Source organism: Bacillus rossius, chromosome 2, assembly GCF_032445375.1.
Source record: "Bacillus rossius redtenbacheri isolate Brsri chromosome 2, Brsri_v3, whole genome shotgun sequence".
In the NCBI taxonomy this organism is placed as follows: domain Eukaryota; kingdom Metazoa; phylum Arthropoda; class Insecta; order Phasmatodea; family Bacillidae; genus Bacillus; species Bacillus rossius.
In genome coordinates this window covers 76540880-76561550 of record NC_086331.1, presented here as the reverse complement: position 1 = coordinate 76561550, position 20671 = coordinate 76540880, and the positions used below count along the sequence as shown (strand labels likewise).

Here is a 20671-nt window from a genome sequence, read left to right as displayed (position 1 = left end):
AAATAACTGTCCATACTTCGGTACATATCGTTGCTAAAAAAAAATTACATTTTCAAAGTGCAAGCAAGCAAAGCTGGCTCCATCACCTAATGAAACGGTCAATATCCATAGATGCCTGCTAGTTGCGTGGAAAGATATTTTCCTCCCAATGTGGCCGTACAGGTTCTTTTTCCACTAAAGACAAACCACGGAATTTTTTCAAGTAGGAAACGACCTTTTATCAAATGAGATTCGTTCTAGCATGGCTTTAATAACAATAATAAATCTAGTATTGCAGGCTATGACATCAGGAAAAGCAAAGGAACTAAATGCAATCAGATAGTAAAATAAAAATGTGGAAGAAGCCAATGGATAATACATAGCGACTCTTTTGTGTACAAGTATGTGGAGTTCATCCTGGTACCATTTAATAATGCAAATTTTTCAGGGCTTCACTCCTTAGTGACCGAAGGTGTAGATTTATGTAACCTGGGTGAAACAAAAAGCCAATGATAGAGATACAAAAAATAAGACGAAAGGAAATTACCATTTCTCCAAAGCGGGACAAAAATTACTGCATTTTAATTCATGCCACCGTTTGGACTGGAAACAAAAAAAATATTTGCTTACGAAATATGGATTGTTCCCGACATAAAGTACAGGAAGTTCCTTAAATTCGTTGGACTTAATAACTAATTAATACTAATTTGCATGTGAAACTGTGTTTTAGTAACAAGAGCCACAAAAACTAACCTTAATGGGAACCATCAGAATTCGCATTATTAATTGAGAAGATGCTTAATGCCCAATTCTTGTTGATTTAACTGCCCAAAATATTGGTACTCAGGAATTTGACACCCTTCAGAAGATGAGAACCCAATAGCATACAACAAAACAAAAACATGACAATATCTTGGTTAACCATTACAGAAGGATATACATGCCACTAATCAAGAAAGGAAGAATTTTGATAAGATTATATAATGTCTATTAAGTTTATCATGTCTAACCTGTCATCAGAAGTATACAAGAATTTCGCAGGGCTTTAGATATTATAAAACAATTACAGTTGAACAATTTTTTCTGCGTACTATAGTAACAGTTGTAGCATAATTAACAAAATTAATGTCTGTAACAAAATTATTTTCCTTAGTTTTTATTGTCACACAAATAAAGAGTCTTAGAATATGGTAAAACTAATAAATACTATTTAAGAAATTCACTACTCCTAATAGTGAATTAATTTTAAAGAATATGTGAAACTAACGCTGGCATACAAACACACAAAAAATATCACTCTATTTAATGCTAATGTGTTTAATGCTATCATGGAATCAATCTTCAGATATGTTATGGTAAATAAGCCAAAAGATAAATAATAACGTAGTTATGAACAGTGGTTATAAACATAACACAGTTAGACGTAAATACAGTTTTTTTTACGTGAATACATGTTATAAATACGAATTCTTTTTGCAAAATTGAGTGTAACGAAAATTCGAAAAAGTTTTGAAACGTTAGCCTATTAAATGCCATGGTTAGTATATTATAGTTGTGTATTTATAAAAGTAGGATAAGAGTTTACGCATGCGCATTTATAAACAATTTCTTTTTGTATAAACAAGTCAATTTAAGAAACAAAATACATGTTTATCGAACACTAGCTGCCCGACCCGGCTTCGCACGGCTATAGGCCTACTAATGAAAAAAAAATTAAGCCACATCTCCCATTTACAGGAATGGTAAATAAAATAAAAAATTCAGTGAATATTTATTACAATGCTGTATAATGTACCCGAGAGAAAATGAATAGCACCGATGGTTTCCCGACTCGTGCACGCAACGTACAACTGATGTACCCGTACTTCGCTACGGCAGTCTACAGGCAGATCACTTGCGCCGCTCATTATACATGCCCCTCCTTGTGGGTACGCCACTGCCGCGCGATGCCCGTTGCCATGGAGACGTAGAAGGCATGAACAATGCAAAATCCTGTTCTCATGCAGACAAAGTACCCAATGTTGCCTGGTTTTAACCACCCATGGAATACAATTTTCGGAAAATGTCATCCTGCGTAACATAAGGAACATTACTGTGAAGTTTCAAGTCTGTAAAATATATATACTTGAAAAAAAAGGGCAATAAAAAAACAAATTAAACACAGAGAGGAAAAAAATAGTTAAGATTTGCGATTTAAAGTGATAAAGAGTATTTAAATACTAATTGAACTCTTATAAGTGTACTGATTGCTTCGTTATTAATAAGGCACGGGTGTTTTTTACTTGTATGGGAAAATTAAGAATTATAAGGCATCTAGTGCGTGCCAACAATGATAATAGGCAATAGGAAATAAACTTCTAGAGCCTGCGGCATTGTCAACACACACTTCGTAGTGTACTGCATGTTGTATCTAACCCCCTCCAACACATTTGATTCTAAATTGGACTTTTAGTAAGGATCCCTAATGTTATAATATGATATAGCCTATAGCCTTCCTCGATATATGTAATATCCAACACTGAAATAATTTTTCAAATCGGACCAGTGGTTCCTTAGATTAGCGCGTTCAAACAAACAAACAAACAAACTCTTCAGCTTTATAATATTAGTATAGATGATATTCCACGTGACTAATCTAATATACCTTTTGCATAACTAAATCCACTAATTATAATCAAGTAAAATTAATTTTTGTGAACAATAGCAAACTATTAAAATCCCTTTTGTGAATTTTAAAAAAAAATGTTTATGATGCAACCACTTTAAAACGAATACATCCAAGAAACTTGCGAAAAAAAATACAATATCGAGGCATTTGATACAGTAATAAAATCGGAATTGCAAGAACGAAGAATAAAAGAAAGAACAACGTGTGACGATTCCGCAAAGGTGCCACTTAATAGTGCCAAACGGACCCAACTCTGTAGTGAGATGAAGAAACCTAAGATAGCGGACGTTGCCTGGTGAAGTACGAGTGGAGGCGTCGCCGTTAGTAATCAGCCGCGGCCTAGAACGACGTATTCATGTTAAATATTTGTAGCCGTGATTCTAAACAGCCTACCCAAAAACATTTTCTTTTATATTAATGCTTTGATTATATAATCATAAAATTTGTTTTTAATTTTAACACAATATTTGTATCGGAGGTTGATATAGTTGGCAATGCTAAACAATTTTTTTAGCTAACATAAAAAGAATATTGGGACTTAGCCAAAACTACAAAAATAGTGTTCACCATTTTATTCAGCTAATAAAAGAGAGGTGGCACCAATCATAGGACTCAGGATATTCAAATGGTTTTTTCACGACTTTCTAAAACCACTCCAGGCAACTACTGGAAACGTTACAAATTTAGGCCTAACCGAATCAATGTCTTAATATCTCTAGTCAGTATCACTTGGAGTTTACATCTCTAACGACTTAGTCTACATGATGCTAAAAAGTGACTCCCCCTCCCCGTTCCAACATCCAGATAAAATACACGAAAAAAGCGACACTTAATTTTTATGTGCAAAAACGTTTTAAGCATTGACTTATTTTTACATCATATAAGTCAGTGCTACAGTTTGTTTGAAAAATAAGAATATTATAAGGTTAAAATTTATTTCATAAATATGAAAATTGTAGCAAATTTTCGTTAACACAACAATTGGGTAACAAAAATTTAAATTTTGCTTTTCTTGCAGGTTGGTTTAATGTTTTTTATCAATTTGAAGGACTTCAAAAAATTTTTTTACAATATGTGAGATGCCTAGCTAGTTGTATCGGTGATTTATCGAAAGGTTATGTTTTTAACACAGTTCAATATGCTATTATATGTTCAAGAATCTTCCTATATTGTGCGTGTAGGACACAGCTCTACTAATCATACACCAGGTAGGCGTCCGCTAGAAATGTCCTCCCAGGTTATATTCTCTGATTGGTGCTTGAGTCTTTACTTCTCAGATATCAAGAATACCGACACATGCAAAACCATGGTTAAGCAATAAGCTGAAATATTGAATGCTAAACGAAGGCGATAAAGAGGGAAGAAGGAAAGGTCATTAGCAGAGACCTGAAAAATTAGCAATATTTTCTGGCACCAGGATCAACTCCAAACAATTAACACAAATGAATACGTTTCTAATATATATTGGCTTCTGCCATATGTCTGATTGCATGTGATTGGATCATTTGAATTTTTTTATATGTTTATTGCTTGCTTGTCGTCCGGGGAGATATAATACTATTCAATTTTTAATGAAAACTGATTTCAAATGTACATGTTTATGAGATCCAGTTGGTATCCCAAAAATAACATAAATTAATACCCCAAAAACAATTTTAAACGAATATAAATTTTACTTCAATGAATCATATAATTCATTGATACTTTCATTTATTATAATTTCATGTTAGACTTTATCAAATTCTTCATAATATGCTTCAGTGATAATTATTATTTGCATTGTTCTGTCCTAAATGTTTTTCAGTATTCTTGTTGATATAAATCGTAAATTTAACAAAAAAAAATGCATCAACAAGATACATCTTTGATACATAATAACATTTATTTATGTAATTTTTTAATAACATTTCTCAATTAATTTTTTTACACGATTCTTTGTCTTTTATTTAATAAATGATATTTACCATTTCAAAAGGCATTCATTCTTTCAACGAAATTTTTAATATTATACAAATGCATGTGTCGCGTTTTGTATTTAAAATATTGTAAATATTTGTTGAAATCACAAATTTCCAAAGAAAGTAGTTCTGCGTTGCTTCGGTGGTTTTGAGACAGGTTTGTGCTGATTTTTATAAACTTTAATATTAAATTTCTTATAAGTTGCAGTCCATAGTTATTAATCATACCATAATGATCTGATCAGCGATTTATCACAATGAAATGTTAGTCACTGAAAAGACTATTATGTTAGTGGTTAGTGACGGGTTAATATATAGACTCCTCTATGAGACTTATATGAAATTTTTGTGAAATAAACAAATGAACGAGTAATAACCATTCAAAAATTTATCTGTAGGTTTCCACTGATTATAGTAATGCAGTTTCAGAATATTCCGTTTTAAAAGTCACAGACTTGGAGTAGTTTGTACTATTTCAAATTTGGAGCAAATAAATGGTTATAAATTACTGTTTTTACGGACATTTAGCGATGAGTAGTACCTGGACTAAACAAAATTTCTTTATCGATTCAGACATTTGAATGTTCGTATAAAAATATATTGTTTTGATTTCTGTGTCTTGTGCTCTGTTACAAAAAGGCGTAGATGCACATGAAAAGAACAAGAGTATGGATTTATAATTTTTTAATTTTTTTATTATGATAAATTAAACTATACCAAGTTGTGCTTATTTGTTGTACGCATTAATATTTACTAATTTTCCGTAGTATAACTAATGTCCCTGGACGATTTGCAAATATTAAATTATATAAAAAAAATTTAAATGTATAGCAGTTTAGATTGGAATGTAAAGCATTGCACTGTACCTCAGCTCCTCCTTCCTGGCGCTGGACTGGGCCCCCGTCTGGCGGGGGCTGGCGGAGAAGCGCTGGCACCGGCAACTGGGGGCTTGCGGGGAGACGACCGACGAGGTCCTGCATTCTTGTCATCAGCTTCCTGTCGCAATGGATGTCCGCTAAGTAAGTCGCTTTCCCAGCATTTCTCTCCACATGGTTTTTACTGTACATAAAACATTCATTTTTATGAGTGCTTTGAATATAACTCTTCCAGCCTTTTAAGTGTTAAAATAAAGGATTTTTTTAAAGGTAACAACACTAAACGAAAACTGTACAGGCCAGTCTAAGAGCTCTCTATTGCTTTTATACAAAAACTTAAAAATAAGTCTTATTATTAAAGCTTCCATTGAATACAGATACCAGCCAGATCCTTTACTGACATAGTCTTCCTCTTCCCACGATGGAGTTTCTCGATACTATGTTAAACAAGCTGATTTACATCGTCAGAACTATAAATCATAGTATTCATAGTCTTCAAAGCTCACTTCTTCGCTTAATCCTCGAACAGATACGGTTTACCACATACACAGTCAATACACAAGTTAAATTTTAAAGGTCTGTTCGTTGATACTTCAACAGTAAGTTGATTGATAATGTTCTGCTTGATATCGTCTATAAAAGTACAAATGTATTTGATTCACTTAATGAATTAAGATAAAAGTAGTCTTCAAAAATTCCACAAATGCAGATTTCGCCAAATGAATCAATTCTAATTTACCTTAAATGCATCGAGCAGAATATTGGGTTTAGTTTCATGTACAGATTTCAACACAATCTGTTGCTGAACAATTACTTGTGTTTGCTTGTATACATACGAGTCTCCAACCTAAATCGAGGATTCGAAATGTTTTCAGGGAGTTCCACAGTAGGCACACGGACTTCACCTTTTCAGTTCAAATCCTCAATATAAATAAACAAACTTGACCCTTATCATATTAAAAACTTTATACAAGAAGGATTCTTAATGCATTTACTCCTATTGTGAATTAGTGCTTCATTGGAAAATGCGATTGACATAATGCATTCGCTTCAAGGATGACAAGTCGATAAAGGCAGACATTTCAGGCTCTAAATGGATTTTGATGCAAATGCTGTTGTACTAATTCTCGTTTTACTCGTCGATGCATCGCTGTTGCATCGAAACCATTAATTTATGTTGCACAGCAGGGCCTTTGCATGTCTTCAATTGTCTTTTCAAAAAATAATATTTTGTGAATTGCTTGCGACACTTTTACAGCTAAACCTTGTGCAAGAAAGATTATTAGCACATTCTTTCTTCTCGTGTCGACGAGCTTTTCTAATGTTCGAGGAAATCTTGTCACGGTAACGACACCGATGCTGCGAAGATGCCGATGCACCTTCAGTGTACATCATTAATGCTGGTGGTACTGCAGCCATTAATGTTTCCTTCTCTGGTGAAACGTCAAACATTGAGATTTCCTCTACAGCTAGCACTGCAGACATTAAAGTATCTTCTGTTGGTGGAAACATCTTTGTTAAATTAGTATCTAGTCTTGTCTGTTTCGAAGATAGGTACTCATTCAATTTGGATCTGCATCTGCGCTAACAAGATCTCTTCTGTCGATAGTAAGACTTCCATCAAGGTCTTCGTGGCTGATGTAAAACAATGCCACAGTGATCAGCGTCGCCGTCGTCGCTGTAATTAGGGTCCCCGATGTCAATGTTATAAAATTCATCGATTTCTGCATTGTTGTAGTAGACGATGCCAACAAGTTCTGTCACCATTGCTATCAGTACCATCAGGGTCCCTGTCAGCGATGATGCAACTTCCATTGAGAAATACATTAATGATGCCATCAAGATCTCAAGAATAGCCAGATACCGGACTATATTGTATATATAATTTATTATTTGGAACATCTTTTATAGTTAATATATTTGTTCTTCTTGAAGTATATACACATATAGTTAACAAATGCTAGTATGTATTTCTGAAATGGTAATTACTAAACAAATTATCATCAAAATGTGCTTCAAACATGCTTAAACGAAATTTAGGCTTACTAAAAAATAAAATAAAGTTAGAAACTGTGATTACAATAAGATAATTTTTAGTTTAATTAAACAAGACACATTTAAGGATAAAAACGGTTATATGTATACTGTTAACATTGATGAACTCAGAACGTAATAAAAAACGATACATGAATACTTGAAAAGAACAATGATTGTTAAATTACTATGTAAGTGCTAAAAAAACATAAGAGAACAATATAATTGATTATTCTATGTGGAATTTCTCAATTAATATTGATGTATAAATTATTTGGAATTCCCTATTCATACAAATAAGTTGTTGCATGCTTATTAGACCATCCTGCTAAAAAATTTTAATTTTAATTTTTTGTTTGGATGTGATATTTCTGTTGAGTGAAATCTATTGAGCTCATGCATAGCTTTTCCACAAACACTGACAACTGAGTGTAACCCATTACTGCTCTGTTAGTAATGGTAGACCACAAAGTGAAATTAATACAAATTTTTTTTATTGATTGGAAGAAATAAATATAAATAATTTTTTTGTGTGTTACTGTGCTTATTTAGACTTATAATTCCATATAAATTCCTCTCGTTTCAATTAATTATCACACGATATATTTGATGTAGCTTCCTCGTTCATAACATTAAGGGTGGAGATTATTTTTTAATTATATTATAAATGGTATTATAATCATGTGTACTACCTGTTGAATCGAAAAATTGAGTAATTAATACCGGTATGCATACATATTTTAAAAAACTGTTAAAATTACTTATTTATTATAATAAACATTTATAGTTAATATCAGATTATATCGCGTTTCAAATCACATTATCCCATAACGAAACGTTCGATACTTATTAACTGGTGAACATTATTGTTAAAGATTTGGCTAAGGCCCAATATTGATTTGATTTTGCTGTACCTGAGCTCCTCCATCCTGGCGCTAGACTGGGCCCCCGTCTGGCGGGGGCTGGCGGAGAAGCGCTGGCGCCGGCAACTGGGGGCTTGCGGGGAGACGAACGATAGGTCCTGTATTCACATCATCAGCTTCCTGTCGCAATGGATGTCCGCTAAGTAAGTCGCTTTCCCAGCATTTATTTCTACATGGTTTTCACTGTACGTACAACATTCACTTTTATTAACTTTTATGAATTTCTTTTTGATTAATGACATTCCTCATTTGACAAATGGGACAATAAAATAAGCAAAACTTGATACTATGTGACTTGACATTTCCGTATTTGTTGTATTTTCGTAACCTCAAATGTTTCTCATTGGAGTAATGTTGGTTGTGACGATTCTAAAAATCCACTTACGTCACATTTTATCTACGAGGGTTCTGATAGTGATGAATATTATCACTCTAAAAGCGAGGATAGCTGTAGGAGTGAAATTTTCTCACGAATAACTTGTTTTATTTGTCTCTTTGCGCCTGTCACTGTACTGACGTCCATACTTCAAGTCTAAAACGCATCTCTATGGGACGTACAAATTTACCCTATTATTTAAGACTGAATATTAAAAATAATGGCTACCTCTGTGTGTTTATACTACTTACAATGTACCAAATGTTTTAGCCTCAAACCATTAATTACTATAACTGTTTCAGCTTTTTAAGTGTAAAAAAAGAAATGTTATAAAAGGTAACAACACTAAACGAAAACTTCACATGCCAGACTAAGAGCTCTTTAATGCTTTTAATGTAGACCTTTAAAATATGTCTTATTAATAATAGCTATATTAGAATATATACCAATAATCATTTGAACGTCCTTATTGGACATGTTCTGAAGGGTGATAAATCAACAACAATAAAACATTAATATCATCAAATTAAAAACAGTTCGTACAGAAGGCATTAGCCTACGAACAGATGACCGCGAATAGTTTGGGTTAAAGTGAGTGGTGATTTCCTGGTTTTAAAAAATAATGTCAATTGGGCATGTCTCCTGCTATTCGTTATAAGTCAGCCCTTAGTGAATGACGTGTTAACGCCTTGAGCCCTGCACCCCTTTTGTGACCCAGCCAGGAGGCCACCTCTGAAATCCATGGGAATTGTGAGTGACTCTCCTTTCCACTACAGTAAAACTGGAGCTGAAACGTGGCAACGAATTTCCAAGTTAATGGCCAACCTTCTTTGAGAAGAGCCCCAGGGATCAGGAGCTCTGGCTTTACCTGTTTTGATAGACCTGGTTCCATACCCATATTTAAGTTTTTTAGTTTTAAGTATTAAGCTTTTTGTGGAATTTGTTTGTTTATGCTTGTTAATGTATGTTTTAATGTTTGTTTTTGTTTCATTTTGTAAATGACCTCGAGCTGTAGAATCGCACGTAAAACAAACCAAATAAATAAAAAAACTGTTGACGGCAACCAGTTTGTATATATAATAAAATGATATAAAAACCGTGAGTAGCTAATAGTTATTTGTATTATTTAAGAACTCAAAAAAAATTTTTCTTTGTTTATATGTTTGTCTGTCTTTTCGCGCATCAATCATAGACTAGTTTGTTGGACTTTTTATTTTATTTGGATGATCTTTATCTTACTTAAAAACATGGATATAAATTATTTCAGAATTCCGCCTCTTAGGTGGTGAAAATATGTAAACATGATTTTATTAATATATTTCTAAAACTAATCAAGATAAATAAATTATATTCGGTACCAATAATTAAAATGAAAGAAAATCAATCAACGAATGTTTTGAATATGGTGAAAATTCATTTCAAAAGTGTTAAAATGGGTAAGAATGTTTTCAAAATGAAAATGATATCTCCAAAATTAATTAAGCGAAATAAGTATTATTGGTTACCAATACTAAACATACAAATACAAACTACTACAATTTTATATTTTGGTGAATTTAAACTTTTAGGAAAAATAGAGGGGTAAGATTTTTTTAATTAATAATTATATTTTTGAAATAGATTAAGGGTAGTAAATGATTTTGGTTACCAAAAAAATTGATATGAAAAGTACCAAATTCAATTTTTATATTTTACAAAATTCAACCCTTAAGAATTAAAAAAATAGGTAAAATTAATATAAATTGGGGATTCCTGACACAGGTTTAAGGTTGAGGCGCAGAGGTACTACTAACCGTCATCTTATGTTGTGACGTCCGGTGGCCATTTGGGATTACTTTAAATTTGACCTTGACCTTAAAAATTTGAAACTATTCTGCCAAATTTCTCAAAAACTTTAAAAATAAAAAATTTAACAATTTCAAAAGAAAAATTCCCGTTTTGAAAAGAAAATTCCCGTTTTATTCCCCGAAAAAAGCAAGAGGTTTTAAATTTCTTCTAAACTGCTTCAATTTGCCATCCACAAGCCCCTCTAAGCTGCTGAGGTCATGATATAACCCATAAAAATTTTATGGCCGACATTTTCTATGACTTCATGTAGCCCATTTTGAAAAAAAAAACATAATTTTGTATCATAATCTTGGAATTTTTTTATTTTATTAAAAACACATCATGCAATTCTCGGTTCGAACCTCGCTGAGGGCAGAAAAATTACAATGGATCCTTTCTCTATGGAAGCCACCGGCAGACTAATCCCCACCACTAATATCAATTCAAATATAACATCAGCCAGTATGACATCATGCCGACCATATGGTTTTCGTCTGCTTGATGCCACCACATTGGATTACATAATATTGTTTCTGTCTATTAGAGTATGCTGCCGTCATATTGATTTAATTTTCATCTGCTAGACTGCAGTGGTAGTATTTATTACAAGACCATCAGCTATCGCAAAGTCCGCCATTTCATCGGCCTTCTTAGTCAAAAATCACATCAATATTTGCTAAAAAAAATTACAGTGTTGGAAAAAAACCAATTAAAAACAAAAAAAATTTAAAGTAAATTCTATTTTACTGTAGGAAAATATTTCTTAAGTTAACAATCTAAAAAACCTTAAGTTCTGAATTTCCTTGAAAAGACGAATTTGCAGTTCCGATTGGTTTACTGAAGACAGAGACCAGCCAAACCCTTTACTGACATAGCCTTCCTCTTCCTACGATAGAGTTTCTCGATACCATGTTAAACAGACTTCTTTACATCGTTATAACTTTAAATGATAGTATTCATAGTCTTAAAAGCGCACCTCTTCACCTGATCCTCGAAGGGATACGGTTTACCATATACACAGTCAAGCCCCAAGTTTTATTTTCAAGGTCTTTTCGTTGATACTTCATCAGTAAGTTGATTAAAAATGTTCGAGTTCGACATTAAAAATGCCATCAAGTTCTAAGGGAAAGCCAGATACCGGATTGATAACAGACGAGTCAAACTAACCATTCTGCACAGTACCACAACCAGAGCTCAACTGAAAATCCTGCTGTATGGAACTCGCTTTTATGCACATGACTGCTAGAAAAACATTTAAAAAAGAGGAAAATTTGGAACCACATTCGACAAAACAGAATCCCATTTGGAAGTATACTCACAAAAATGAAGCACATTTGACTAAAAGAAGCACAATCGACTAAAAGGAAGGACATGTTACAAAAATGACGCACATTTGGACAACAAATCCTCTCAGAAGGGTTACGAGCTGATATATCAATACAAACTCAACAGAGGAATATGAAGGTAATAGAGGAATACGATCTAGTCAGAGGGATATGAATACATCAAAGATACTCTATCTCATAAGAAGGATACTATCTCAAGAAAGATAAAATCTCAACAGAAGGATATGATCTCAACAGAGAGATACGATATCAATAGAGAGATACGATCTCAAAAGAGGGAAACAATCTCGTCAGAAGGATAAAATGTTAACCGAGGGATACAATCCCATCGGTAAAATACGATATTGCAGACTTGATGTACGATATTTGGCTACAAGGCTGTATGGCTACGAGAATACATGGCTATGAGGCAAAAAGGCTGTGAGGCAACAAGGATACTTGCCTACAAGACAACATAGCTACGAATCTACAAGTCTTCGACGATTAAAGGTTATAAGGATATGGGGCTGAAAGTATAAAAAGGTTTTTACTGTCTTTGGCTCCAACTGCTCAAGTAAAATTTGGCTAAACAACAAGGCTACAAGGCAATGAGGCTACAAAGCTAGGAGGCTACAAAACTACGAGGCTATTATGCTACGATGATTCATAGGTACACGGTTACGAGGGTACGAGTTTATATGGTTCCAACTGTCTACAATATCTACATCGATCGCCGAGAGTGTATTTAGCTCATGCAAAAGAATTTGTTGCAGGTAGTCCCGATTCATTCTAAAAAAATGTCGTCATATAAGCCTATTGCGCGTCTATCCTTACTAATATCTGATAGCTGCAGAAGCATCAAAACGAAGATGGTGAAATCTGTACTATCTGTAGTTGGAACTTCTCGTTCCAGTATGACCTAGCATTTATAACTTCCTTTGTATACGTGGTCTCAATGGCAACAAGGCCGAGAACAGTGGCAATATCGGTGGCAGTGACGTTGAAAACGACAAAATTCTGGATGAAATATGTACTAATTTCACCAACAACATTAGAGGAGTCTTCAACTGCTGCAGTGTTGTCTATAGAAAAAAAACTTTGAAGAATATCGTTAAGTCAGCGAAGACCAATTCGATTGCTGCAGTCTCACTAGCACTGACCACTTATGGTGCATTGACATTTTCCCTGCATCGATGTCATTACTGTGTAAAGATGTACTCGAATACGAATAATGCTGGTTGACATGAAGAGAAAGAATTGGCTGAGAAACCTCCTTTCAAAATGTTTGGCTGAGAGAAATGTAATACACAGTTTATTAGTATAGATAACATAAAAATGCACTTGAAGAAATGCAAACACTCGCTTTACACTCCATAAAGACGGAAATAAACGAGGTGTATTCATCAAGTCCGTAATTTTACTGTTATTTCTAACAGTGTACATTGGTACTTATGTCATTAACATTTTTCTAAATCATTTTGTCTAGTATAATATTCATGAAGCTTTGGGTCTTTGAATGTTTTATTTACATTGAATTGAAATGTACTGTAATAATTTGCATATTTTTTTTGTAATAGAATATAATTTATTAAATACTATTTAGTTGTAAAAATGTGTTTCTTCATTTTTTTAATCCAGGCACTTATATGGTAAAATGTTAATTTGAGGTGATTTTAATAAAATAGATATTTTAAACCAAACTTACTTTTTTCATAGATCATGTATCGAACAAGGACACGATTCAATTAAATCAATCACTTAGAAATTAGATAAACTTTAATTATTTTTATTTTCTTTGAAATTTAATTTTAATAATTACAGATTTTTAAAAATGTGGCAAAAAGGATGACAGGGTGTTTGGTGCTACGACAGTCTGATAATAAGTACTGTTGCAGTCGTGTGTGTAAAAATTAAATCAATATGGCATTAGCACACTCTATCAGTAAATGTGTGCATTATGCGACACTAGCGCCCTTAATAGAAAATATTGAATACAAAGATGGAATATCTGCATTAAATAGGTGCTATTATTATGCCTTATTAATAAAATATTACGTATATTATGTGTTATTTTGATATTTACCTTATTTAATTGTCAGTCTGTTATATGTCTGAATTGTCCTATTTCATACCAGAGGTCCTACCCAGCTTCGAATGTATTTTGTTTAAAAAATTAAATAGAATGTGTCTATAAGGGTAAAATCAACACTTGTATTTAATGCAATATCGACCTTATGTAAATGATATAGAGCGAATCTGGTGCATTCTAAGAACATACAGCTGAAACAAAGATGATGGACATTACATTATTCAAAATGGCTATATAGCAGAAAAAAAAAGATGAAGGCTGTTACATGATTCAAGATGGCCATATCTTCAAAATAAAATTAATATGCAGAGTAAAATATGGCAGAACGTGCTAGAAACTATAATGGACCATCAAAGATGGATGTCGATGTATCAAAAGTCAAACTCAAGGTCAAACAATACGGTTGCCATGATGTCATAAAAAATATAGTTAATATTCCATCAAATTTCAAGACTGTGGATATGACTTCATAGTTAAAAAATAACAGAATTTAATATGTCGGCAGGTTTCAAGTTCTTTATATCACCATAAAGAGAAATTTTACGTACGTAATTAGGGCATTCGATTTCAAAATGGCGAATTTGTCGTCATGCTAAATGTCAATCATCAATGTCAGGTTTTAATGTCAAGGTTATCAATGATGGCCAACATGATGTCACAATCCAAATGGCGGAGATCCAGTCTGCTACAGCCGCAGGATGGGCTATTGTATACTACTCCCTAAAACTATAAATCTGTAAAGTTATCATTACATTCTGCTGGCCGAACTCTATTCCGTTCCAAATAAATAAGTTGTTCTGTTCTGTTCTTTAGATGCTGCATTATGTTCAGATTGGGTGTTATAAATCTTGCAATGTTGTTATTGGATTTTTTATTTTTTGTATGGGAATGCCATTGAAATGAGTATTGTTATGTGTTCAAGCATTGCTTCAAATTTTGTGGTTATTTTCACTGGTTTATACTCATAACTTATAAATACCTTTAATTTGAGTAAAAATGTGACTGTTGGTTAGACTACATGTTGTAATAAGGTTTAAAAATATGAATAATTTTTGGCTATGGTCTTTGAAAGGTGCTTTCTTGCGCTTGACTCGACCAATGAGAACACGATTACTGTAATGTAGAACGTCTGTTATTCGCCAACACTGTAAAAAGAGGCTTGATATTATGATTATGAATAAATACATGTCTCTTTACTTTAAATAAGAGAAGTCCATTTATCACGAAAATATTAAGGGTAAATCCAGGTTACGAAACACTGTGTATTACTCCCTTTTTGTTTGCAAGTGATATTTTTGACTTGACTTAGTTTCCACACAATTCTTGGTAATTATGTTAGTCAACACTACATCGGTAATTTTAAGACTAATATAAACGTCAAGGATAGAATCCATTAGCTGCTCATTTAAAAGAATGTCTAAACTAATTTAGCCTTGAATAAATACTTCTTTTGTTGAGAATTTCTTATTGGTTTGGAGTCCATCTTACAGACTGTGAATCAACTGCAAAAACAGGAAAAATGCATTGTTACGATTTACCGCGGGTGTTCGTAAATGATAGCCCAATTAAATATTTTATTACACTACACAGTTTTATTTATTGACACTACTTATGTCACTTACAATTAATCTTCTAAGATGGCAAACAATAACTACACTTAAAGAAATGTCTATTCCCCCAGTCACTCGATCCACACACCTCGCTGGGCCGCAACTCTGGCGCAACTCTCGCCGCAGCACCCATCGAGGGTCTCCGCTGCAGGACTCCGTCGCCGCACTCCGCCGCCGCCGTCACACCCTTCGCCAAGATCCCACTCGACGCCTCACTCGGAACTTCACTGACTCCGCCGCGCCCGCGGCACTATCGCCCGGAAACTCCGCCGCGAGAGAACTCCCCACTCAGACTGACTCGAAGGTCGGCCCAACCTCCTTATATAGGCCTTGGGTTCCCGTCCAAAACAATCGGGAATGTCTCCGAGATATCGCGCGACCTTTGCCGTCGAAATTCCCAGAAACGCGTCGTGAATCCTGTCGAAGGACGCGGCGGCTGCTCAAAGAACGCCGATAAACGCAACAAGCATCGGGTTCCCACAAAACGCGCCGATAAACATGTCTGAGTCCTTTTATGCTGCAGTGCGGCCTCTTTTAAATAGCTCGATATGAGGCAGGTGCGCGCTGCGAAGGTCAGGATCTCGCGAGATAGTATGACACGAGATACCAGGAAGAGGATGCGGGTGGAAGGGGGCGCAGACAGGCCGAACGAGCGCGGCGACGCCAAGCACTGCAGCCAAGCGCGATCGTAACAGTATTATGTTATGAGCTTTAACTTTTTGCGTAATGAAACAGTATATTTTACCGCACCCTAGTAATGACACCAGACAGAGCCAGTTACAGAATAAATTTTTCAGGCGTAAACCAAGTTTTGATGTCTAGCAAACAAAATCATCATCACGAGATAAATAACTGTCCATGCTTGAAAGTAATCACATTTTCAAAGTGCAAGCAAGCAAAGCTGGCTCCATGACCTAATGAAACGGTCAACAGCCATAGATGCCTGCTAGTTGCGTGGAAAGATATTTTCCTCCCAAAGTGGCCGTAGAGTTTCTTTTTCCACTAGGGACAAACCACGGAATTTTCTTATGTAGGAAACGACATTTTATCCAATGAGATTCGTTCTAGCATGGCTTTAATAACAATAATAAAGCTAGTATTGCAGGCTATGACATCAGGAAAAGCAAAGGAACTAAATGCAATCTAGACAGTAAAGTAAAAATGTGGAAGAAGCCAATGGATAATACATAGCGACTCTTTTGTGTACAAGTATGTGGAGTTCATCCTGGTACCATTTAATAATGCAAATTTTTCAGGGCTTCACTCACTAGTGATCGAAGGTGTAGATTTATGTTGCCTGGGTGAAATAAAAAGCCAATGAAAGAGATACAAAAAATAAGACGAAAGGAAATTAACATTTCTCCTAAGCGGGACATAAATTACTTCATTTTAATTCATGCCACCGTTTGGAATGGAAATGAGAAAAAAAATTATTTGCTTACGAAATATGGAATGTTCCCGATATGAAGTACAGGAAGTCCCTTACATTCCTTGGACTTAATAACTAATTAATACTAATTTGCATGTGCAACTGTGTTTTCTAGTAACAAGAGGCACGCAAACCAACATTTAATGGGAACCATCAGAATTCGCATTTTTAATTTGAAAGAAGCTTAATACCCAATTCTTGTTGATTTAACTGCCAAGAAATATCGGTACTTAGAAATATGACACTCTTCAGAAGATGAGAAAAATAGCATACAACAAAACAAAAACATGACAATATCTTGGTTAACCATTACAGAAGGATATACATGCCACTAACCAAAGAAGGAATAATTCTGATATTATTATATAGAGTCTATTAAGTTTTTCAAGTCTTACCTGGCACCAGAAGTATACAACAATTTCACAGGGCTTTAGATATTATAAAACCATTACAGCTGAATCATTTTTCTGCGTACTTTAGTAACAGTTGTAGCATAATGAACAAAATGAATGTCTGTAACAAAATTCTACTCCTTAGCTTTTTTGTTACACAAATAAATAGTCTTAGAATTTGGTGAAACTAACAAATACTATTTAAGAAATTCACTACTCCTAATAGTGAATTAATTTTAAAGATTATGTGAAACTAACACAGGCATACAAACGCACAAAAAATATCACTCTATAGCCCGTCCCACTCTTAGATTGCAGTACACGGCTTATGGCGCGCGCTGTTGCCAAATCTCTAACCCATTACGAATTTCAGGAGATGCGCGTCTTTGTAATTCGGATCGAACAAGAAGCATTTTAAGAAATCATATCGTAATTTATAATATTTTATACTATTACACATATAAATTTGTAATAATGCCACTTTTATGTAAATTTCAATTAAAAACTACCTATTATAGACGAAAATTTCTTATAGCTTTATTTTATGTTCTAAAAATCCCATGTATATATATATATCACATTTTTATGAGCCCGATAAATGTCGTATTTTTGGACAAGTCATGTCCAAAATGATAAATAAAATACGGTAATGGAAATTCTCGGTCGAGTATTTTATGGGAAAAATCCGAACAATTGGTTCGAAATGGGGAAGATTTTTTGAAAAACAGAAAAATCGCAACAACTCCCATAATATGAATAATATCGAATCCGTTTTATCGTATGATAACTCGGAGTACCTAATGCCGAAAAATCTTTTCTAAATAAATTTTTGATATGACCAGCCATAACTGCATGGGTTCGAAAAAAATTTTCACCCGACAAAAAAAAAACGAAACTGCCTTAGTAGACACCTTATCAAATCTGTTTAAATTGTTTGTAAATATCATAATTATTTTCCAAAACTTTGTCTAAAACAATGTTTGATAAGATGCTTGGTGTTGAGAAGGATAGAAAAATAATTCAAAATTTTGTACCATGATCGCTATTAAATTCCTTCGTATTTATTTCATACATTTTACGAATTATGTTCAAGAATCGATTAAAATATTTTTTTAGACTAAGGAAGCCATGTATTTGAAATTGCTTGTAGGACAGAACCCCACTTACCTAAACACTCGACCCTGTTTCCTCTTACGACTGCAGCGCGCGCTCTTGTACTGATAAGACACATCTTTAACAGCCATTTCCACTGAAAATGTAGAAGCAATTGAGATTGAGTTCCTTTAAAAACTAATTCAATTCTTTGTGAACATTTTTCACGCTTTCGTCCCCCATCTATCTTTAATAGAAACATTTTTTTTCGCTGGTCAACTTTTTGATGTGTCAGTTTGTGAGAAAATGCATTTCAATATATTAAAAAAATTATTTAAGTGGAACCTGTACAGTTTTTGTCTTAACATTTGTTCGGTGGCGTCCTAAGGCATTAATTTATTAATAAAAAAATCGGAATGAAATACACATGTAAATTTTTTTTAATGTGAAACATGTCGGAATACTTCAAAACAGTTCGCAGCGAATAAGTAATGTTTTTTTAATTTTTTCGGATACTTAAAATATTGTTAAGTATTCAAAATAAGCATTGTCTGATGCGTATTTCGATGCTATACAATATGAAAAAAGCTTGGTCCAAAAATTAACATTTTAATTTCGTTTGATATTTGGCAACAACGCACGAAGAAACAAGGACAGTGCTAACGGCAATCGGCGTGTGTTAGAGAGAGAGAGAATGCGCCCATTCACTTCCACACTGCAATCTAAGAGTGGGATGCTCTATAGTTAATGCTAATGTGTTTAATGCTATCAAGGAATCAATTTTTAGATATGTTATGGTAAATAAGCCAAAAGATAATTAATAACGTAGTTATGAATAGTGGTTATAAACATAACATAGTTAGATGTAAATACAGTTTTTTTTGACATGAATACATGTTATGAATACGGAATGCCAGTTTGCAAAATGGAGTTAACAAAAATTCAAAAGAGTTTTGAAACGTTATTAAAAGCCATGCTTAATATTATAGTTGGTATTTATAAAAGTAGGATAAGGGTTTACGCATGCGCATTTATAAACAATTTCTTTTTATATTAACAAGTCACTTTAAGAAACAAAATACAATTTTATCGAACAATAGATTCCACGTGACTAATCTAATTTGAGAGCAGATACCTATTGCATAACTGGCACCACTAATTTTATTCAAATAAGATTCATTTTGTGCGAACAATAGTAAACTATTAAAACTCCTTTGGTGACGTTTTAAAAAAAGGTTTATGATGCAACCACTTTAAAACGAATACATAAAAAAAACTTGCGAAAAAGTACAATATCGAGGCATTTCATATAGTTTTAAAATGGGAATTAAAAGAACGAAGATTAAAAGAAAGAACAGCGTGTGACGATTCCGAAAGGTGCCACTCAACAGTGCCAACCGTACCCAACTCTGTACGGAGATGAGGAAACCTAAGATAGCGGACGTTGTCTGGTGAAGTACGAGTGCAGGCGTCGCCGTTAGTAATCAGCCGCGGCCTAAAACGACGTATTCAAGTTAAATATTTGTAGCCGTGATTCTAAACAGCCTACCCAAAAAAAAAATTCTTTTATATTAATACTTTCATTATATAATCATAAAAATTATTTTAAATTTAACACAGTATTTGTGTCGGAGGACGATATAGTTGGCATTGCTTAACATTTTTTAGCTAACATCAAAAGAATATTGGGACCTAGCCAAAACTACAACAATAGTGTTCATCATTAAGTAAAAGATAGGTGCACCAATCATAGGACTCGGCATCTTCATATGATTTTTCATGACTTTCTGAAATCACTCCAGGCAACTACGTGAAACGATACAAATGTAGGCTTTGCTGACTCAATGTCTTAATATCTCTAATCAGTATCACTTGGTGTTAACATCTCTAACGACTTAGTCTGCAAGATGCAAATAAGTGCCTCCCCCCTCCCCGGTTAAACATCCAGAAAACTATTAAAAAATACACAAAAAAAGTTACACTTAATTTTTATATGCATAAGCTTATGACTTATTTTTACATCATATAAGTCAGTTCTACAGTTTATTAGAAAAATAAGAATATTATAAGGCTAGTACTTATTAAATAAATATG

The 20671-nt window shown here is 33.8% G+C and overlaps 1 protein-coding gene across 18 annotated transcripts in view; it reads right to left on the bottom strand.

Moving 5' to 3' along the window:
* The window catches only part of LOC134529384 (basic salivary proline-rich protein 3-like), a 342223-nt gene that overhangs the window by 262525 nt on the left and 59027 nt on the right, over positions 1-20671 (bottom strand). For all 18 annotated transcript variants that reach the window (XR_010074557.1, XR_010074554.1, XR_010074556.1 and 15 more), the window contains exons 4-5: positions 8429-8557; positions 5472-5601 (exon numbers count right to left, since the gene is read on the bottom strand). The gene's annotated coding sequence lies outside the window, so the exon portion shown is untranslated. The remainder of the gene's footprint in view (positions 1-5471; positions 5602-8428; positions 8558-20671) is intronic.